The 24,387-nt window shown below is 39.4% G+C and overlaps 1 pseudogene across 1 annotated transcript; it reads left to right on the top strand.

The window, feature by feature from the left end:
- The first annotated feature begins 12,931 nt into the window (after positions 1-12,931).
- LOC146962776 (plexin-C1-like) lies at positions 12,932-24,387 on the top strand (annotated as a pseudogene). The gene is made up of 15 exons (XR_015035041.1): positions 12,932-14,005; positions 14,345-14,467; positions 14,910-15,044; positions 15,145-15,248; positions 15,324-15,435; positions 15,521-15,683; positions 15,861-15,963; positions 16,168-16,243; positions 17,198-17,239; positions 17,347-17,477; positions 18,285-18,464; positions 18,999-19,107; positions 20,755-20,934; positions 21,411-21,578; positions 24,027-24,387. The product of XR_015035041.1 is annotated as a plexin-C1-like (transcript).

The following is a 24,387-nucleotide window of genomic DNA, read 5'->3' as shown; positions in this document are numbered from 1 at the left end:
GTTAGTGAGATGAGAGATGATATCCGTCTTCACGACCCAAGTCTTTGGGAAGTTAGAACTCACTTACGCGATCTTCTTATTTTCAAAATAAAAGCCTGCGTCTGGTCCACTGAGTATTTTTAAATTACTATTAGCCTACTATTGATTTTTATTTGGGCATTTTCTCCTTAAATTGATAATAAATAGTGCATAGGACTGCAGCTTCTGCCTGCTCTACCAACTGGGCTAAACGACGCCCCTATTATTACCATTAATTCAATGGTAACTGCAGTCACGGTAGCACACACACACACACACACACACACACACACACACATACACACCAATAGGGGTAAGAGGGGACCTGTCAGGCCAAGCTGCCAAGAGGGGTCTTATGTTTCTGCTTATTTTGAAAAACCAAAAATGGAATATAAAATTGACTTTTAAGGTGTTTTACCATAATATTACTGAAAATGTGACTTTTAATTATTTTTAAAGAAATTGCCAAGAGGGGACTTGAATCTCTGAGCGACATTTACCTATCAAAGAGTGGACCTCCACATACTGCAGTGGAGCTGTCTGCACCCATTCATTCACCTAACGACCCATTCACCTAATGAGTCTTTGTTTACAACAATGACTTTCTCAGTTTCTTTCAAGAATGAATAATATAACTTGAGAGTTATCATTACTTATTTTAAAGTCTCTGTAATACATATATATATATATATATATATTTAAATAATCATGGCCACATTTGAGAGTAAATATTTTTTTATTGAATTGCATGCAATTCAGAAGTACCATGGCTGCATGCACTAATATCAAGTTCTGCAGTATAAGCAACAACATTTACTTAAAACCAGCTTTAATGAATGAATTCCTTTTTCTTAACAAAGATAATTTGCTTGTCTGTCTTTACTCATCCATAATGAATCTGTATTTATGAGGATGTATTTTATTTACTGTTTTACATTACAGAAAAAGGTCCACACTTGGTTTATATGGAATGACAGGGGTCCACTGTTGGTTGGTGCATAATGATACAAGTGCCCACTTAGTTAGCATGAAGTGAAATACACACTCCATCATGTATGAATAAGAAAGAAATAAGCAAAAGTGATCATCCGTAAGAGAAATTTTTCATCAAAACTTAACACAAACATTTCTAATAAAGTAGCACCAATAATGTTGTAATTATTTTTAAATGTTGAGTGTACTACTGCAACACACATATCTACAGTCTATTAATTTTTCCCCTACAAGAGTTTTATATTCCTTGACTGCATTGTTGTTATAGGAAAAATATTTGAATTAAAACTCAGGGTTTTAGGTCACATTTAATGTACTTCCATCATGAATCTGTATTTATGAGGATGTATTTTATTTACTGTTTTACATTACAGAAAAAGGTCCACACTTGGTTTATATGGAATGACAGGGGTCCACTGTTGGTTGGTGCATAATGATACAAGTGCCCACTTAGTTAGCATGGAGTGAAATACACACTCCATCATGTATGAATAAGAACGAAATAAGCAAAAGTGATCATCCGTAAGAGAAATTTTTCATCAAAACTGAACACAAACATTTCTAATAAAGTAGCACCAATAATGTTGTAATTATTTTTAAATGTAGGGTGTACTACTGCAACACACATTTCTACAGTCTATTAATTTTTCCCCTACAAGAGTTTTATACTCCTTGACTGCATTGTTGTTATAGGAAAAATATTTGAATTAAAACTCAGGGTTTTAGGTCACATTTAATGTACTTGCATCATGAATCTGTATTCATGAGGATGTATTTTATTTACTGTTTTACATTACAGAAAAAGGTCCACACTTGGTTTATATGGAATGACAGGGGTCCACTGTTGGTTGGGGCATAATGACACAAGCTCCCACTGAGATAGCACGGAGTGACATACACACTCCAGCATGGGTGGATAAGCAGAAATGAGAGAAATTGCTAAGTTTTAAGATACATTTTTAATCTAAATTTAATACAAACATTTGTAACTATTAATACACACAACACACACGCACAAACACATGCAAACACACATATTTAAACTAAAGTAACACTGGTAAAGTTTTCATTGTAGTTTTTTTAAAACATGGGATGTACTGTGAAAATTCAATGGCAACCTATCAAGATACTTAAGTGAATATTTCAGTTATTGACATTTATGGCTCAACAATAAAACATGTATGGGAAAATAAAGGAGGCGCTGGGTGGTCATCAGTTTGTCTGAGATACAAGGGATAATTCTTCTAGAGGATGGATTAACCTCACTAAGTAATATGATATACCACTGCAACACACCTTTCTACAGTCTGTCAAGTTTTTGACTTAATGAAGTTTCATACTCCTTGACTGCATTGTTGTCATGGGAAAACTACTTTAAATAACTAAACTCAGGATTCAACATGGTCTGATGGCCCAGAGCCACAAAGTGTTATTCTGTAGTCACCTAATGTCCCATATAGATGAAGCTCTGTGGTGGCCACCTATTGTCACTCTTCTACTTTTTAACAGCACATGGTTTCAATCAATTTTAATGTACTTGCATTCTATATCTATATTAATAGGGATGCATTTTACTTATTGTTTTGCATTGCAGAAAAAAAAGGTCCACACTTGGTTTATATGGAATGACAGGGGTCCACTGTTGGTTGGTGCATAATGATACAAGTGCCCACTTAGTTAGCATGAAGTGAAATACACACTCCATCATGTATGAATAAGAAATAAATAAGCAAAAGTGATCATCCGTAAGAGAAATTTTTCATCACAGCTCCACGTTACACTTGTTCCAGGCTCTGCCCGTCGTTTTTCTCTAGAAATAGAAACTTTTCCAACTTTTTTATCTCCGTAGCGATCGCACTCGTCTTCTCCTTCTTCTTCACTTCTTGCTCTGATCTACAGTCTCATTCGTTCTACACATCCCAGAATCCCCAAAATTACTCACAGTATGGGCGACAGCGTCCCCATTTACCAGCCGCAGAAAACTGCGTTTGACGTATATGTACGTCAATGGCACTCAATGAGTTAAGTGGGAGGTACACAATAAATCTAATTCTAATCAAATTTATTTTGAAAACAAATAGTAGAATGGCAATCTGATTCAGTGATTAATTTGTTACACATTTGGGTTGCTTCCTAATGATTTTTTGATATTTTAGTACCCAGCTAAACACAAGTGTGTATTCCTTAATATCTACAGTATGTATGTGCCTTGTAGGCACTTTACTTGCAAGTGTGTGTATGCAGTGTTTTATAAATCTGAATATTTTTTGTCACATCACATCTACCCCAACACTTTAGAGCGCTTCTGTCTCGACGCCGTGTTTGCCTTCGTTCTGACCCGAATACAGCATGTGTTGTTTGGGTTAGAAACATGCACATTTGCAAAGGAAAAAGCAAAATTGATTAGCGGAATCATTAAGCATGCACGCACACAATCCCAAGGAAATGATCACGTGGGAACCAGTTCTGAAGAGGAACCGGTTCTCAATTCCCACCCATAGACTTCAGTCTATGATGTGGACACAAAAGCATTCCTCTACATTGAAGTAGTGAAGTCATCAACACTCATGTATTTCACAGATCCTAAAACCTGGTACACACATAAAGATTCTCTAAATTTCAACCAATTTTTTTATCTGTGAAAGACCCCACACATGAAGATAAAAAATCTGTGATTGAACAGTTTTGATCGTATTGTGTGTGGTGTGCTGTGATATTCCAAACACAGCGCACCACACACATTAAGATTTTTCAGAATCTTGACCCTCCGGTCAGAAAACTCAGAAAGAGATCAGTATTGTTGTAGCTACTCTTTCGGGTCTATTTCCGGAATGGACAATGAGACCGATGTCATTTTTTAAAAATGAAAGCGGGACACTTCAGCCTTTACAACGATACCATCTGTGTGTGTCTGTGTGTCTGTGGCTTCAGACGCCGAGCAGTAAAGCGGCTGTGAGCGGCGGTCACATGATCGTTTAAACATGGTTGCTCTATTGCCGGCTGTTTCTGGCTATGATCGCTACCGTCTTTGCTATCGGCCACCAGGAAATCTCCCGTGTATGCGTGAATGTCTGTGTGAACCTCATGTATTGCCAGGGCTGCACCGTGGCTCTCTGTGGGATTGCCGGTGTTGTGTCGAGAAGTGGCTTGCCGCGAGCAGCATGCAGAGCTTGGCAAGCAGGCACTTCTCAGCACAACACCGGCTTTCCACACGCAAGATGACTTTTGATTCGGAAATATTGAACATGTTTAATATTTACGATTATCGGCGCCGAACGTTTTCCGAGGCGATTGTTGTGAGAATTTTGACTCTTAACATACCACACACTACAAGAGAATCTCATAAAATAATCTTAAGACTTTAGGATAATCGGCTGATTTTTGTCTTTGGTCGGAAGGGGGAAAATCGGGGCAAAATCAGCCCGATTATCTTTATGTGTGTGGTAGGCTTACCTCCACTCTCCACTCTAAATGTGGAACTGGCTTCTGAGAAGTGAGTGAGGGCTTTAAATCTGTGCCAGACGACTTGTGTCAGTCCTTGACTGTCAGCAGTGTGGGGGATGGTTTCTTGTAGCTGACGATGGTCGTTAGCAACTCTGAAGGGCAACCTGGAAAAGACTAACATCCTTCAGCCAAGATCTTATATCCAAATCAGACTAACAGACAATGGAATTCCCCAGTCCTAGGTTGGCCATGTGCTACACACCTATGGACTTCTGTGGCAACTGTAAAGAGTGGGTGTCCCAGCAATAATCCACCCTGTCAAGTCTTTGATGAGTTTTGTAAAGGTGTGTGATGCCTTGTGATCAGTATAATATTTTGTCAGCCTTTATATGGTCTACCATTGTGTGCCAGTAGAAATGTTGTCTGAAATTAGGTATAATCAGATTTCCAGAGATACAGGGGATAAATCAGCTATAGTGGATGGAATAACTCCAAAATACCCACTGTTGAACTACTGCAACACACATTTTTACTTACCAAACTATTAGCTCTACTGGAGTTCATGTATACCTGTCTGAATATTTTTGGTCCACAACAAAAATGAAAACTAAAACTAAATTTGTGTTTTTTTTACACACTAGTATATTACACGCTGTATCACATAGTCATACACATCTATAGATGAAATTGGTGTATAAATTGAAACCTAATTTAAAGTTGTCAAAAGGTACAGGATTGGCACAGGATCAGAGAGTTTACATTAAGTGGGAAGTACACAATAAAAGCTGTATTCAGTTCACACTGGTGCTCAGCAGAAATGGGTCTGGTTGCTTTCAGGATGTGTGGATTGTACATTCAACAATCCCATATTACCTTATTCATAGCATCTGAAGTGGATTATAAACAAATTCAATTAATTGTGTTCAGAAGATGGTAAAACGTTATCTAATTTATTTATATTTTTAAGTAATTAATTTGTTATCTATTTTGGTTGTTTCCTAATGATTTTCTTTTGTTTCAGTACCCAGCTAAACACAAGTGTGTATATTCCTTATTATCTAGGTATAACCTTGTGCATGTTGAAGTAAGCAATGCGACTTCATTACATTTACACACAGTTTTCTAAGTAGAGTTGAACATTTTTAATGGGGTTTCAGTCTATGTGGGCACAAAACATTCCTCTACATTGAAGTAGTTAAGTCAACAGCACTCATGTATTTCACAGATCCTAACTTTAAGGTAGAGTTGTTGAACTGGGATCTGAGAAGTGAGTGAATGGAGTGAGAGCGGAGTGAGTGCCAGATGACCTGTGTCAGTCCTTGAGTGTGGGCAGTGTGGGGGATGGTTTGTCGTAGCTGACGATGGTCGTTAGGTATTTTCAGGTTGGGCTTCAGAGTTTCTACCTTCTTTCAGCCAATATCTTATATCCAAATCAGACCGTCCCAGGTCTTAGGTTGGCCATGTGCTACATACGCACCTATGGCCTTTGGTGACTCAACTTCTGTGGCAACTGTAAAGAGTGGGTGTACCAGCAATATTCCATTTTGTCTAAAGAATTGTCAGTTCTTTGATGAGTTTTGTGAAGGTGTGTAATTACCTGTTATAATATTCTGTGACAGGGCCTTTATATGAGCCACCATTGTCTGCTAGTAGTAATGCTGTCTGAGAACAACAATTAACTTGGAATAAGAAATTAGGATTCATCAGATTGTCATGGATACAGGGAATATGTCAGTCTGTGGACGGAATAACCCCAAAAACCCCCCTGTTAAACTACTCATTAAAAGGTATTTAGAAAATCAAGGGAAACAAAGGAACGCATAAATATAAAAACACATGCAAAGCCTTACAAAGCCTTGTAAAGGACAATTAGGACACAGCAAGAACTATATTCCTCAGACACGGTCCACACCACTGTTAACTTTTTTTAGTTGTGTTGCAGCAGTTCAACATTGAGCTATTGGGGTTATTCCATCCACACAATGCCTTATCTCTTGTATCTCTGACAATATGATGAATCCTAATTTCTTGTGCCATGTTAAGTAAGATGTTGTTCCCAGACAACATTTCTGGCAGAGAATGGTAGCTCATAAAAATGCTCTGTGACTGTATATTGCATGTACCCATGTTTCAGTCAGTCTGTTTTGAATGTAAGTACGTGGAGTGAAATGCACACTCCATCATGTATGAATAAGAAAGAAATAAGCAAAAGTGATCATCCTTAAGAGAAATTTTTCATCAAAACTTAACACAAACATTTCTAATAAAGTAGCTCAGATAAATACAGTGGGGCCAGGCCGTTAAGTGCTTTAAAAACAAACATTAAAAGTTTAAAATCAATTCTGTAAGGGACAGAGAACCAGTGAAGGGAGTTAAGAACAGGAGTAATGTGCTCACGTCTATTAGTGTTAGTTAAAAGACAGGCAGCAGCGTTTTGGACAAGTTGGAGGCGACTGAGCGAAGACTGGGAGACGCCAACATAAAGTGCATTGCAATAGTCCAATCTAGAACTGATTACTGCAACACATGGATGGCTTTCTCGTGGTCGTGGCAGTTTAAAAACACTTTGACTGTGTGAATGTGTGTGGCAATAGTTTAACATAGGGATCCTCTCAATGAATTATCCCTTGTATCTCTGACAAACTGATGATCCCCCATTCCCTCTGTATTTTCCCATATCAAATTGTCGTATATCAGTACCTCTTTGATGGTTTACTTGTACAGAATATATCATCGTAGGTTGCCATTGAGTTTTCACAGTACACCCTACATAAAAAAACACAACATTACCGTTGCTACTTCATTATAAATGTTTGTATTAAGTTTTGATGAAAGTTTTGAGCTTTAGAGGTTAATCCATCCTCTAGAAGAATTATCCCTTGTATCTCAGACAAACTGATGACCCCCCAGCTCCTCTTTTATTTTCCCATACATGTTTTATTGTTGATCCATGAATGTCAATAACTGAAATATTCCCTTAAGTATCATGATAGGTTGCCATTGAGTTTTCACAGTAACTAACCCTAACCCCATGTTTAAAAACAAAACTACAATTACAACTTTATCAGTGCTACTTAAGTTGAAATATGTGTGTTTGCATGTGTTTGTGTGTCTGTGTGGAGTGTGTATTTCACTCCATGCTAACTAAGTTGGCACTTGTATCATTATGCACCAACCAACAGTGGACCCCTGTCATTCCATATAAACCAAGTGTGGACCTTTTTCTAAAACGTAAATCAACGAATAATTCCTATACAGATTTATGACGCAAATACATTAAAATTCACATGTATTTAAAAAGTAAAAGTCTGACCATAGGTGGCCCCAACAGAGCTTCATCTATATGAGATGTACGTGGCCAAAAAGTAACTTTTTGTGGCTCTGAGCCATCAGGCCATGTCAAACTGTGAGTAGTTTAAGTATTTTCCCATGACACCAATGCTGTTAAGTAGTATAAAACACCAGTACAGTGAAAAATTAATAGACTGTAGAACTGTGTCTGGCAATAGTTTAACATAGGGACTTTGTGAGATTAATCCTCTCAATGAATTATCCCTTCTATCTCTGACAAACTGATGATCTCCCAAACCCTCTGTATTTTCCCCAAAGATAACAAATTGCCGTGCCAATACTTTAATATCAGTTACTCTTTGATGGTTTACTTCTACATAATATATCATCATAGGTTGCCATTGAGTTTTCTGTAATATAAAACAGTAAATAAAATACATCCCTATGAATACAGATTTATGATGCAAGTACATTAAGATTACCCTAAATCCTAAAACCCTCTGTTAAAAAATGAATAGACTGTAGAAATGTGTGTTGCAGTAGTACACCCTACATTTAAAAATAATTACAACATTATTGGTGCTACTTTATTAGAAATGTTTGTGTTCAGTTTTGATGAAAAATTTCTCTTACGGATGATCACTTATGCTTATTTCTTTCTTATTCATACATGATGGAGTGTGTATTTCACTCCATGCTAACTAAGTGGGCACTTGTATCATTATGCACCAACCAACAGTGGACCCCTGTCATTCCATATAAACCAAGTGTGGACCTTTTTCTAAAACGTAAATCAACGAATCATTCCTATACAGATTTATGACGCAAATACATTAAAATTAATTGAAATCACATGCATTTAAAAGGTAAAAGTCTGACCATAGGTGGCCCCAACAGAGCTTCATCTATATGAGATGTACGTGGCCAAAAAGTAACTTTTTGTGGCTCTGAGCCATCAGTCCATGTCAAACTGTGAGTAGTTTAAGTATTTTCCCATGACAACAATGCAGTTAAGTAGTATAAAACACCAGTACAGTGAAAAATTAATCGACTGTAGAAATGTGTCTGGCAATAGTTTAAAATAGGGACTTTGTGAGATTAATCCTCTCAATGAATTATCCCTTGTATCTCTGACAAACTGATGATCTCCCAAACCCTCTGTATTTTCCCCAAAGATAACAAATTGCCGTGCCAATACTTTAATATCAGTTACTCTTTGATGGTTTACTTCTACATAATATATCATCATAGGTTGCCATTGAGTTTTCTGTAAATAAAATACATCCTTATGAATGCAGATTTATGATGCAAGTACATTAAGATTACCCTAAATCCTAAAACCCTCTATTAAAAAATGAATAGACTGTAGAAATGTGTGTTGCAGTAGTACACCCTACAGTAAAAAAAATTATTACAACATTATTGGTGCTACTTTATTAGAAATGTTTGTTTTAAGTTTTGATGAAAGTTTTCTCTTAAAAACTATCACTTTTGCTTATTTCTTTCTTATTCATACATGATGGAGTGTGTATGTCACTCCATGCTAACTAAGTGGGATCGTGTGTCATTATGCATCAACCAACAGTGGACCCCTGTCATTCCATATAAACCAAGTGTGGACCTTTTTCTGCAATGTAAGTCAACTAATAATTCCTATACAGATTGAGAACACATGTATATTGTAAAATTGAAACCCTGTGCTTAAAAAAACTGGACAAGCAACAATAACAAGGTCAATTATTTTTAATGTTTAATCAGAATTCAACAGAAATAATCTAAATGACCATTTTATTTAAAATTTTGTTATGGGTGATCAATTTTTTCAATATTTTAAAATTTCTATTATACCTAATACAGTGTTGAGTTTAAACTTAAGACATCCATGAAAACGGAACCTTTATATTTTGTTACAAAGAATAACAAATTATGTTTCAAGGTACTGGTTTGTTCACTAAGGAGCCTGTTTGATAGCCTCTCTACAGTCTGAAAGGCTGCCGGGGCTGCAAGTCGTTCACACTATGGAGGAGTGTAAGAAACGACGTGTGTGAATGAGTCGTTAAAACCCCTGCTCCAGCCTGCCGGGGCACTGCTGAATATGGTATTTTACACACACACACACTCAGGTCCCCTCTTGGCTAAAGTTAAAAAAATTAACCAGAAGGTTTTTCACATGATTTTAAGTTGATTTAAAGCATGTCCAACAGGGGACCTAAAAAAAGTCCCCTGTTGGCTGCTTGGTCCCCTGTTGGTGAATGTGTAACGACGCCGATGTCCCCTCTTAGATAGGAACAACAGTGCACACACACACACACACACACACACACACACACACACACACACACCTATAAACCAACGATCGAGTTTAACCATCAGAATTACCTACAAAGTCAACACTTTTTTCAAACAGACTAAGAGCACATTAAATGCTTTTGCGCACGCCAAATGCACGCACGACGATATTACTCACATCATCAACGTGACAATCAACTGACAGCATCAAGTGAACACCACAGAAGCTCCATGGAAAATGAAGAGGACGTGGGTGACATCTAGTGTCAGCTACCGAGGTGAAATTGGTTTTATATTCGAAAGTCGCTTGTTTTTTCTGTTTCTAACTTTAATAGCGTCATGAAAACTGCACCAATTTCATCCAGATTTATATTATTTTGTAGAGATCAGTGAGCCACACATTTCACAGGTCTCATCAACTCACCAACCTCAGTGGCTGTGGCGAAAACTCAAAGGAACAGCGCTGAATGTCCTTCCGAGTACCTACTGTGCGGCAGCCGGGGCGCTTAGGGACCGTCGTAAAGTTGCAATATCTGATTTTTCCGTTTGGACAAGTAAAAAAAAATAACAACAACAACACAGAAATTCTGTCGTTACCAGAGTCTCACAGTATGTCATTATTCACTCATACTCAATAGCGCCACCATTTGGTCAGTTATTGAGCATTTTACCTTTTGGCTAACTCATGCACAGATCTACTTGTCATCTGTTTGTAAGATCAATATTGATCTTTCACAAGCACTTTCTTCCAGATAATCATGTGGAAATATTCCAGAAACAATTTGTATTCATGAACATTATTTATGAGTATATTTATGAGTATTTCTCAATTTTATTTTGAAATACCTCACTGGAATTTCAACCTACAAACACCATTCTACTTCTCATCTGTTTGTAAGGTTGGTATTTATCTTTCACATGCATTATCTCCCAGAAAATCATGTAAAAAATATTAATTAGTATCCATTAGCTATGAATATTTCTCAGTTTTATTTTGAAGTAACTCTCTGGAATCTTAACCTATCAACACCAATCTACTTCTCATTTGTTTGTAAGGTTGGTATTGATCTTTCACAACTGTGTTGCCTCGAAGGCATTTTTCTTATTCATCTGTGATGTGTGCTTTAAAAGAATTCATTTGTGTGTTGTAGTTACAAAATAAGAGTAAAAAAGGTTAAAAGGTTCATTAAGAGGATATTATTTTGACAGTCGAGTCACTGATGACGTCACTTCCTAAAGGTCACCTGTGTTGGTTGACTTCCTGTTTAGTTCCTTTTTCTCCTTGGACTGAGAGTGAGGCAGACATGTTCGGAAGCTATCGTAGCCATCCACTGAGAAATATTGTAGGCTACAGGCAATGCCGTAAGTGCATACATTTCATGATTAAGGTGTTAAAAACAATAAATAGTGATAGCTGCTAAAAAATTTTAACCTATCAACACCATTCAACTTCTCAGTTGTTTGTAAGGTTAGTATTGATCTTTCACAACCATTATTTCCCAGAAAAACATGGGACAATATCCTACAAACAACTAGTATTCATTGAATATTGTGTATGAATATTGTTCGGTTTTATTTTGAAATAGATCTTGGGAATTTCAGCCTACAAACACCATTCTACTTCATGGGAGATGGGAGAATATGGGAGAATATCCTAGAAACAATTAGTATCTATTGAGCATATTTTATGAATATTTATCTGTTTTATTTTGAAATACCTCTCTGGAATAAATAAAACCAAGAAATATGTGTGCTCGATGAATACTAATTGTTTCTGGGATACATTTTACATGATTTTCTGGGAGACAGTGATTGTAATAGATCAATGCCCACCTTACAAACAGATGAGAAGTGCAATGGTGTTTGTAGGTTGAAATTCCAGAGAGGTATTTCAAAATAAAATACGGAAATATTCATACACAATGTTCAATGAATACTTATTGTTTCTGAAATATATTTTTTTTTACATGATTTTCTGGGAGATAGCTAATGCTTGTGAAAGATCAAAGTAGAATGGTGTTGGTAGGTTGAAATTCCAGTGAGGTATTTCAAAATAAAATCGAAAAATACTCATAAATAATGTTCATGAATACTGATTGTTTCTGGAATATTTCCACATGATTATCTGGAAGAAAGTGCTTGTGAAAGATCAATATTGACCTTACAAACAGATGACAAGTGCATGAGTTATTAGCCAAAAGGTAAAATGCGTAATAACTGACCAAATGGTGGCGCTATTGAGTATGAGTGAATAATAATATGCTGTGAGGCTCATAGCCTTCTGCCTTATATTTCTGTGTTGTTGTTGTTGTTGTTATTTTTTTATTTGTCCAAACGGAAAAATCAGATATTGCAATTTTACGACGGTCCCTAAGCGCCCCGGCTGCCGCACAGTAGGTACTCGGTATCTCTACAATATAATATCAATCTGGATGAAATTGGTGCAGTTTTCATGACGCTATTAAAGTTAGAAACAGAAAAAACAAGCGAATGTCAAATATAAAACCAAATTTACCAGCTTTGGTCACTCATAGAATTTTATTTGCTGACATGAACTGGATCCCACTGACTAAATAGCAAAATATGCTGAGAATGGCATTAATTACAGAAGCATTAAGATTGATTGATTATACTTTATTTATCCCCGAGGGCATCAGCCTTAAAAGAAGAAAAGCAGGACAAATTATACAAAGAATAAAATACACAATTCATGAAAAAAATACTTTGCTAATTTGCGACAGAGTTTCACTAACACCTTTCAGACTTTGTTGAAGACTGGTCTGAGTGGAACAAGTGGTCCGGACCATGAGGAGAAACCGTTCTCCTTTCGATGGCTGCTCCCTCCCACTTGATGCACTTCTCTTTTTACTGCGCTCTAACGCACCAGTCTCTGGAGCCTGCTGACACTGAGCCATGCGCGCCGTCAGTGCGTGAGCTTTCCCCACTTTAAAGCTGCCATCGCTGCTAGAAAATGATCCTACTGCCTGGTCTGCTGTTATTACTCTGGGGAGAACCGGGTCGGTGCCGCGGGGGGGAGGATGGAGACTTTACTATTAACGGAGACATCCGTCACATCGCCGTGGCCAACAGCTCGCTTTACATCGCGACGGAGGAGAAGCTGTACCGGCTGAGCCACGACCTGAATCTGGTCCAGAGTGTGAACCTCAGAGGAGTCCTGAAGAAGAGCGGGGATGAAGCGCAGTTTCACCGGCTCTCTGACCCGGCGCAGTGGAACACAACGTTCAGAGTCAACGTTTTGCTGCCGTTTGTTGCGAATGACACTCTGATCAGCTGCGGGATGATCGACCATGGCTGTGGGTACTGCGAAGTTCTGGACCTGAGGAACATCTCTAAGGTTGTGTATCGGGAGGACATCCAGGTGGGTCCACGGGGGCGCAACAGCAGCGGGTCCGTCTCGTTCCTGGTGACTGTGGACAAGGAGTTTTACATCCAGACCGCGATGCAGAAGAAGCAGGGGAACAAGAAGCAGGATGGGCAGGACGACTGTTGGTCTGACATCAAAATTATCAACCTTCAGAACACAGATGAAACTCAGACAGGAGGAATATTCTCTCAAAATGGACGTGAAAGCGCACCGGAGTTCATCAGTGAACAAGAGCTGCAGTTTGTGGACGGGTTTCAGATCAGCTCATTTATATATCTGCTGTCCAACGTCCCAACAAGAGACAGAGTCCGTCTCTTTTGGTTCGAGGTTAAAACCAACAAGATAGAGACTCTCAATTCGCTGCGGGGCGCGGTCCTCAGCGTCTCTGAGGACGGAGGACATAACAGACTTGTGGCCTCCTCAGTGATCCCGAACGAGCCGGGATCACCGGAGCTGTGGAGCGGAGTGTTCAGTGTGAGCTCAGGACAAACCAACACCGAGCTGGTTGTGTTTGAGCTCAGCCCTGACCTCAGCGGAGCGGCCGATGGAGATCCAGACCTCTATATCAATTCAGGTGGTAACGAGGTAACAAGTCAATTCATGAAGCTTCAGACTACAGTAATCCACTTGTCAGTTAGACCAACTGTAGCTGCACACTTGTATTGATTCATTATCAGCAGGTCATCACTACTTCAGTGATGAAGTGTGACAAAGCTGTAGCACAGCTCCATTCGTAAGGGACCTTCACTTCATTTTCTTCAATCTCTCCAAGTAAAGTCCAGATAGAAGTTAATCATCAATGCAAAAGTTATGATGTAACTAAATAAGGGATGCATGGCTTCAGTCAGTGGACTTGATCTACAAGTTAGTTAGGACAACACTGAAGTTCTTTGGATCCAATTGATCAGTGTTTGTGTGTGACAGCCAAAGATCCTGAAGCCGAGGGCAGTGCTGTTCAGGAAGAACCACATGACCTCTGTGCTGGCAGTGAGGAAGAAGACCTGGATGGTTTTCTTGATTGGAACAGGAGATGGGCAGCTCATTAAGGTGAGTAGAAGTTACATATCTGTAACTGGAAAATGAAAGTTGAACCGAAAACCTACATACTCAGTATCAGAACTGATAGCCTTCACCAGGGCGATCTACTTTATAGTGTTATGTAGAATCTGTATATGAACTAAAAGAGTGTGAGACAAGAGACAAGTGTTTAGGGCTTTTTTAAAATTTTGACTGACATATTTATACAGGTAAATATGTGTTGGTCTGTATTCTTGGAAAAGAACACCTTTTTACAGTACAAAGTTTATTTTTTGATCAATTACAAAATGACTGATCATATTTAATTATACTACAAATTATATTTTATAATTGTCATACAATTTGGATTTGTTGGATGACATTAATAACGTTGAGCCAACCTCCCATACATAATTACCAGCAGCAGTTCAGATAATCAGAAACGTGACCTCAGCTTTGTTGTCTTTGTCAGCTTGCTGTGGATAAGGACTATCGCACCACTTGTCCCAGGGTGCTCTATAGGGCCAACCGGGACCGCCCACTGTTTCCCAAAATACTGCTGGATCCAGTGGATCGTAAGCATGTGTATGTGCCGTTTCAGAACCAGGTGAGTGCACTGTACAGGTAACACAGTGAAGGATGGAGACTCTGCACTGCCTTATGGAAGCCATACCATACTGTTGCTGAGTGTCAGTGTTTTGTTCTAGATGGTGCGTGTGCCTGTGGCAAAGTGTAACACACACACAAATCTAGAGGATTGTTGGTCTGAAGGGGTACAAGGTCAGAGACTCACCTGCATCTGATGTCTTAGAACATCTCTAATCACATTGAAACAAGTTTAACCCCTCTTCTGGTGACAGCATTGACCTTGATCTACTATATTTTTTCCTAGTTGCACATTTGAAGAGGACTGTGGAGGTTCAGACTGGGTATCCATTCCTGGTGATCACCAACAGAAAATTATTTCTCATAGTATCTCAAAAGCCCCAACTGGCCAGGTAAAGAGAAAGAGCAAGGTTGTGTCTCTCTAATCAGTTGTGTGTCAGTTATTTGTGATTTAAACACTCACCTGACCTTCCTCAGCTCACACTGAACGTCCAGACACACCTGATTGCAGGCCAGGAGGTTCTGTCCAAATTTACCTGTCAGTTCCCTGGGTCTGGTGGTCTTTGTACCCTGACAGGCTCTCGTCCAGCATTCCCAGAGTGCACCTGTACACTGTCTGAGAGCATACTTCCCACTGAAGGTCAGTATTATGTAATTTATGTAATTATAAGCAGATTCAACAATATTAAACTCACTTCTGTCTTTACTTTTATTGACTTCACCAGCTGATAGACCTGTGAATATAAAGCTGTTATGTTGATGTAAACACAGGTACTGTCATTGAAAATTAATGAAATTCTCATTGTTTGTACGTCAGGTCTGAAAGTCCATGTAAGAATTAGACTTGGGTCAGGGCAGTTATTGGAACAACTGACGCTGACCAACTGCTCTGACATCAGCGGACCACCGACCTCTGTCCTGTGAGTCCACCACCACTTTGACCTCATGACCACACTTACTGTGGATTAATGATCTAATAACAACAACTAAAACCTCTCTGTTCACGGCCATCAAACATAGGTCTATGTGGTCATGTTTGTGTTCAGTCAGTTCATTGTGCTCCATATTTCTAGTGTTTTAATGACACCAGTATCTTCATGCTGGTGTGTTTGTTTTCTCCTCAGGTGTCAGCAGTGTATCAGCGCTGGATGTGGCTGGAGCAATAACCGCTGCACCTGGGCCAATCAAGGAGAGAGGAATGTAATTATGCCTTTTTCTTTAATGTTACACTGACTTTTTCTTTTACACACTTGTTAAATTAAGTTAAGTTATAATCACTTTCGCAATTCATTTGTAATATTTAACATGTTTTTAAAAAAATTACACAACTAGCACAGCATCTTGTTTATGTGCATGTGGTGGCTGAACTGTAACCTGTGAGCTACACTGCTCTAATGGTGATGAATGATGAGGGTCCAGGAGGATTTTGTGCACTCATCTCTTAACAATTCCAAGATAATGTTGTTGTGTTCACACACTGCATGAGTGTAGGAAATTGTAATGCTCACAATCTAGCCTCAATCAAAACCCGCATCTGAGCATCCAGAGTTGAGTGAAGACATAAGACTCTTTTATTGATCTCACTTATGAGAAATTCACTTTCCATAGCAGCAGAGAAGTACACACACAGCAAGCAAGAGTAAGAAATAAATAATACAAAGACACTCTACATGTACAGAGATACAGTATGTACTGTTATGTATAATAATTATTTAAGTAGAAAAGCTGTACAATTCAGAAAGATTGCACAGTGTGGGTCAGCATGAAAATGAATAAATGTACAGTTTTTTACAGAAAAAGGTAAAACTCACAAAATTAACAATGCAGCAAACTTTATGAATACAACTGGGTGAGGTAGTGGAGTGAAATTAAAAAGAATGGCTTGTGCAAAGGTGGCAGATCAGTAATAGAATAATGTCAAAGTGGTAAACAGTCCACAGAGTCAGAGACTGGTGTTTGTCTGAAGAATGACCTGTGGTAGTGTTCCTTCCTGCACATAAAACAGCATTATGCTGTAGCTGCAGGTATAAACCTCAGGCTAGGTGTTGTCTACTGTTCTTCAGGGCTGAGCTACACTGACTTAAACTGGAATACTAATAATACTTTAACAGTGAAACCTCTAACCTGCTGAACTTCCCCTCCTTCCTCCTGCAGGTCAGTGTTTGTCAGTCGGGGACGTTGGTGCTGAACATTTCTGTGAGTGTGAAGCTCAGCTCCCACACACTCTTCCTCTGACACCTTCTTTACATTCAGTAGAGGGTGATATATATTTAAATGATTATTGTTGTGTGTGTCACTGTCAGAAGCCAGAGATCCTCTCCATCACTCCCAGTGTCGTGTCCTTCCATGGCAAGAACCACGCAGTGTTGACAGGTCGTAACCTCAGTCATGTGACCAGAGTGAGGATCCTGACTGAATCCTGTTCTCCACGAGAGTGAGTCCCTTTACAGCCTGTTAGCACTGACATTATGTGTAAGACATCAGAAACACAGCAGTGTTATAAGGAAACGCTGCCAGCCCAGTACTGACATCACAGTGATTGTCCAGTCAATACATATGGATGTTTGGATTTGTGCTAGCAAAGCTACATGGTAGCCACTCCTACCAAACACTACAGACATAATAAACAAAACAAGAACAAAGACTATTATCTTATTCAGATCATTCCCTCCCAAGGAGTCTGGGAGTTGCTCTGGTTTGAGATGGGACATAGGATCTGTTGATCTGTAATATAAATATAGAATCCTTTACTGCTACCTCTTCTAATATTGTAATATTCTTGTATTCTATTACAGTGTAATATTATTTATAATAATATTTAGATTGGTTGTGTTAGTATAGCAAATAGGAGTTGTTGAATATGATGCACACAATCAATTTATTTGATTGCCCATTATGAACAGAGAGACTATATTGGAAACGAACTCTTGTGTGGCCTGTTGTGTTTTGACTGATCACTTGTGGGAGAGTTACAGTACCTGTTACAGCTGTCAGCTGTGAAAAACATAATTTGTTTGTCACTGAGAAGTCAACAAATGCAAATGCAGAAGGGTGTTGAATGTGTCGGTGGTGGTGGTTAGTGTCAACACTCACCACAACATGTTGCAATCATTCCCAGTCTCCAGTAGAATCACCATATTAGTAGGTTTAGAAGGAGGACTTTCCTGCTTCAGTGTTTCTGTGTTAATATTGTTGTGATGATGTTAAACATTCATGAGCTTCCTGTGTGTGCTTCGCTCAGATCTCCTGTCTGGAACAACACAGGTGTGAGTCTGACCTTCCACATCCTTAGTACAGACAGAAAAGGCTCGGCCGAAGTATGTGCTCTCCTCCAGGACGGCAGTTGTCATGGCAACAAAAAAATCACATATCAGTCAGCGCCATTGTGCACCAGCAGCACACCCACCAGCTCCTGGGTCAGGTACGTTTGATTTGTGGCTCCTTTTATACTTTGACAAAATGCAGATTGAATGTATGAAAAAACAACTACAACTACTATGACTTCTACAACGAGAACAACAACTACAGTACAACAACTGCTACAACGACTACTGCAGCTTTGTGTTCAGGTGGACCAACATGCTCCAGTCTCTTGCTCCTCCTAGGTAGCCACTGTTCAAATTTGCTGGACAGGCTTTGGCCTTTTTTTCACCCTCGTGGACGAACTCCATCCTGGTCAAAAGGTGACATAATGAGTTGGGGAGGCAGGGCGTTGATAGATGCCTGTCTGATCTCCAGGATAGCTGCTAGGCACCTGAGTATACTTGGTTGTGCCAGCAGGTGTATTGACCCTGAGCCAGACTGGTCTTCCAGCTAACCAGGATGTGCTTGAGCCTTGCTGGAGACAGGCAGAGAGAGCACCATACCGCTGTTTGAGGTTTCTGGGATGTATTCATGGTTACAGATCACACTAGCGAAAATGACACCTCTGCCTTTGTGTTTGTGTGTCCTACAGTGGGAAGAGGAGAATCACACTCAGTGGCTCTCATCTGGACTTTGTGGAGGGGGTGACCCACAGCCACGCCCCTCAGGAGATGAAACTTCCTGGAAACAGCAGCTATGAGGTGAGTCTGGTGATTAAACATCTTTCGTCCATCTGAGTGGCTCTCAGTCCACATTTTGATCTGTTTTGCCATCACTGGAGCATTTGACAGTCTATCCATTAGAAAAACAGTCTCGTTGGAAGAACAGTGCAGGTTGGTGTGTCAGGAAGCGGCAGGCAGCTGAAGGTGCCGGCATTTTGCTTCTTCACTACCTGACAGGGTTAACGCCCAGCGCTGTATTCTTGCTCACACCACTGGGGGAATTCCTTTTGACTCACTAAACAGAATCATTAGGGGCTTATGGTCTGTAAAAATGGTAGAAGGGTGACCAAACAGGTAGTGGTGGAAGCCTTTTACAGCAAAAACCACAGCCATTCCTTTCTTTCTCTGAAGCTGTGTACACACCAACAATCTGGTGTGGTTGTGGAACCACAGGAGAGAGTGGGGCCAAACAATTTCGTCAAAGTCATGGTCAAGGTTTCTTTGTTAATACCCAAGGTTAAATTTGTTATGCAGACAGGAGATGCAGCAGTCCAAATCATACAACACAGTAAAATAAATAAAATGTAAAGTGGGACTGAGATCCCAGGGCTTGGCCTCTAATAACAGCATGAATTGGACTCTTGAAAATCAATGTAATCATTCTAAGAATGCAGTGGTTTGTCAGATAGAATGACTGAATGCTTGCTTTAGAAGTAATGACTGTTATAATCAACAACAATAATAACAGTAATGAGACTAAATTGAGAAATGTATGGCCTGGTGTCTCATACACAGGCGTATAAAAGTGGAAGTGCAATTAGGAAATAGGAGGTGTGCAATGTGTGAAATGTACACTGTACGCAGAAGGAAAAGATGACCAGATAAAGTCATGTATTAGTTTAAAATGAGGTGACATGGTTACATGCTGCTGTCTTTACATACAATGCATTACAAAGGATAAGGAAAGATAGTCATGTGTGATTTACGATTGTAACTAATAAGTTTAGGGTGAGAAAGTATGTGATCATTGCTATTTTGAGATGTGTGTTGAAACCTGTGAACTGATGAAATGATGGCTGTAAACCATTAGAGGAAGTAGGGCAAAGGTTGAGACGTAAGGTAATGGTGATGTGAGATGGGGAACAGGCTGAGGCAGGCCGAGAGGAAGAGGCCGCAAGGACTGTGACAATGATGGCACCTGAGACTCTAAAACACAATCATGATTCATATACTGTATATATGCCACCAGACAGGCAACACAAGGCCGCTTCACGCTTCCCAAACCAAACACCAACTTTTTGACGCACACAATAGAATACAGATCAATGAAAGCATGGAACTCCTTACCACTGCCAATAACTAAACTCACATAGAAACTAACATTCAAAAAGCAGCCATCATACACTGTAAATAAATTGCATTTCCTTGTTTCCGTTTAACATAGTTCTCACTTGTTCAGGTTAGTTCACAAATGACTAAGCTGTAGTCCCCTCTTTGAAAGACCAGCAGGCACCACTACTTAGTATCACTTCTTCAGTTTAAGAACAAGAAGTGCTACATTTGTACATTCTTCAGTCACATCTCACACTGAAACTGTTTGTTTGTTTTAAATGACTTCGACTGAAGTGTCTCTAAACTTCTGACATGGATCATGTTGACACAGAACGTTCCTTTAATTTTCTGCAGACTCTCACCTATGACTCACCTGCAGCCGGACGCACTCAGATCCCTCTGAACAGTGTGGTGTCTTTTAAAGTAGCCAATGAAACGGTGTCCTGCTCCACAAGCATCACCTACTATCCAGACCCCGAGTTCACCAGCTACACATCCACTAGGAGAGGAGACGACGTGCGCATCATTATAGAGGTAATGATTGCTGTCATCACATATGCACAGACAGTGCAGAGTAGTCAGGTTTACAGGTGGAGGAAGGTTGCAGGTAGGCAGACTCAGCAGACTTCTGAAGTTAATTAGAGATTTTTTTTTAAAAGAGATTTTTTTTTTTTTTTTTTACAGTTCTCTACATTTCAAAACAAAAAAACAACTTGGAGAGTGTGAAAGGTCTCAGACATTTCTCCATTTAGCCTACACTATCAAACATTAACCTATAGCCACCTATAGTGTTAGTGTGATTTTTTAGTTTTGGTGCTTTGTTGTGCCTCTCTGTGGTTGGCCACTTTCAAATTGCACATTGTCGTTGATCAATTTAAAGTCTTCCCACACAGCTGAGGTGTGTTCCTGTAAGGGACAAGTGGTCAGTAAAAGAGTTGTCACCCACTTTGCTACCGGAATACATTAAAGGTAGGCTAAGTGTTCGCTAAGTGTTTGTGTTTTCATTGCAGAAGAAGACAGACAGACTGGAGATGACCACAGCAGAGTTGACAGTGTTCGGTATCCACGGAGGGAAAAAGCACCCCTGCATCATGGTGATCAAAGAAACCAAAACCATGTCTGACTTTTTCACCTGTGACATCAAGAGCACACCTGTCACTAAATTCCAGGAGATAGAGGTAAATCTTTTAGTCACAATACAACAATCTAGATGATAATAAAGACTATTATATAAGTTATTAGGGCCTGGGTGCTCTGAAAGGTGTAGGATCCCCATTTCTATTTCTAATGTTTATTATTTGAATGAGTCACATTTTTGAGGACATCCCCATGTTTGAAAACTCATCACAAGCACCAGGCCTGGTGGACATTTACTGAAAGCATCCCCTCAAACTTTTCAAAAATTGAGCTGCTGCTGTGTGTTTCACCTACATGCATGAAAGTTGGTTGGTGGTCATCTTAAGACCTTGGTGATGAAAATCAAAAGCTTGTCTTTCATCAATGGAAGTGACAGCTATGGCACTGGCTTTTTTGATGATTCATCATAAAGATTGCTTTAATATTTCTGGACATGATAAGAGCCCTGCCCTGAACGCCCCCTATCGCTCTGATTCAGTGCTGCTTGTATTTCTTCTGTTTATTTGTGTTCTGCTACTTCTTCTTTTGAGCAAAAATGTATTGCTTTTTTGACAGCCTGAACATGCTCAAACTCAACGTACTTTTCACATGTCAGTAAAAATGTATATATCTAGGGCTCTTGCACATAAATGCAGCAAAATACCTCAAGAGCGCCCCCTGGACTGTTCTAATACCCCTTCGCTCCGGGGTGTCTTTGTAGTATATGTGGATGAAAGTCAGTATGGACGTAGAACCTGTCAAGATGCACAAAGAAGTACCAAGCCACCCTAGTCTAAAACAAACAGGAAGTCAGTCATTTTGATTGGAATGTGTAATTTTCGCTGTCTTCTTACAATTTGGACTGCTTCCTTTAATTATTTCCTCCTAGGGATTTTATCTGATCAACTTCTCAGAGGGTGTGTGTGTAGTAGCATGGCATATTTACAAAAGGTCATACTGTTTTGAACTGCTCCATACTAAGGATGTGTGACAAGAGTACTGGCCTGGAGAAACCTATTGAGGCAAAATATCCACAGGACCCCAATTTTTCCCTGGTAAAAGGCTTTCTGGGAGTTTTTCCTCAGTGGATGTGAGGGTCTAAGGGCAGAGGATGTTGTTATGATGCCATGTAAAGCCCTTTGAGACAAATTGTTTGTAAAAAATGGGCTATACAAATAAAATTGCCTTGCCTTGCCTAGAAAATTAAAACAATGTGCACAAATGTGACCCGATCCATCAAAATGAGTCACAGTGACCCAAATTTCAAAGTTGAGATTTTGGTATCAATGGAAAGATTAGAAAATAAGCTTTAAAATGATACCCTAGTCAGAGTCATACATTTGATGGTTTTCGAGATGTGGCCATTTGAATTACGATCTCCTACTCTCTCATTCCGTTCTAAAACCTGAGAAAATAGCAGTTAAAGTTTTTGCCAGTGATGCTGGCATCTGTTCCTGTACCACGTGATTACAGGCAACCTATACGGTCCCTTGTTGTCATAGATGCAGCATTCAATGACCCTCGGAAAGCAGGGAATCTCACAATTCAGATGCTTTTTACAGCTCGTTTCTATCATAAACGGTTCAGAAGTTGTCATGTTTTGTTGACATTTTGTAAAACATGTGCAAGCGTGTACGTTCGGGTTAGCATCGATGCTACGTTCGGTTTAGCATCGATGCTACGCTCTGTTAGCGTCAATGCTACGCTCTGTTAGCCTCGATGCTACTCGGTTTAGCATCTGTTTCTGTACCCGTCCCTGCTCGCCATAGAGGCGACATTCAATGACCGTCGGAAAGCGGAGAATCCCGCGATTCAGATGCAGTTTACAGCTCGTCTCTATCATGAACGGTTCAGAAGATATTTCATGTTTTGCACCGAAGCAACACTCATTTTCAGAGGGTTTAAGTTGCAAGTCAACTTTAATCATCATTTACGTGCCTTTTCTCAATTATCTGGACTGTGAAACTTTGGGAGACTGTTTTTGAATGTCATTGCTTTGAAATTAGGGTAAAAATTTTTTTTTGATTTTCTATGGGTTTTCCATGTTATCAGCTGATTATCTAAAAATAGAACGTTGCGACTTCCGACTCATTTTGATGGAACGGGTCACAAATGAAGTGTACAAATGAATATCTTTGTGACTGTTTTTTGCTAGAGATGTGCTGATTTTCTCCGTCCAGTATGTCAGTATGTATCACTAATTGTTGAAACAATTTTAAAAATTGGAAGAGATTTGGTGTCATAACATTTGTCTGTTGCATTTCTGCCTGTTTATATGTTTATGATTGATTGATATCTGCCATCTTTGACACTGGCAGCTGACATTTTCATTCTGTGAGGCAAAAATCACAGAATGATACACAGACAGATGTCTGCCAATCATGTCACTCTCTGCCTGGTGACACTAATTATGAAAATTCAGTACGTTTGTTCTATGCCACAACTGCTAATCTTAAACATGTATTTGTGTACACCTCACTTTAAACACATGTGGTTATTGTTTCTCACAGATTAATTATGGGGACAGGATGGTAAGACTGCACCTAAAATCTCCATCAATGACCCCTTTGATGTTGCTTGTCCTCCTACTGATTCCCATCATCATCATCATCGGTAAGTACACAATGATTTTACCCATTTCACCGCCCTCAAGGAGACATAGGGCAAACCTTATACCTTTCATTATATTACAGTCAGGGGCATTGCTAAAGTTCAGTGCAGTAGGAGTTCTTGGTGTATCTGTTAATTAGGGCCACGGGGCAATCGCACCGAGCACTGGTCCCGAGCGTCTCTTAAACATAGAGGTATCTGTTTTAACTAACGAAATGTTCTGACCCAGGCCATATTTTCGAAAACATTCTCACCGCGGTC

The sequence above is a fragment of the Trachurus japonicus genome, chromosome 23, assembly GCF_045865225.1.
Source record: "Trachurus japonicus isolate A0001 chromosome 23, Traja_1.0".
NCBI classification, from domain to species: Eukaryota; Metazoa; Chordata; class Actinopteri; order Carangiformes; family Carangidae; genus Trachurus; species Trachurus japonicus.
Note: the sequence above shows the minus strand (reverse complement) of the source record. Positions and strands in the feature narration are given on the sequence as shown.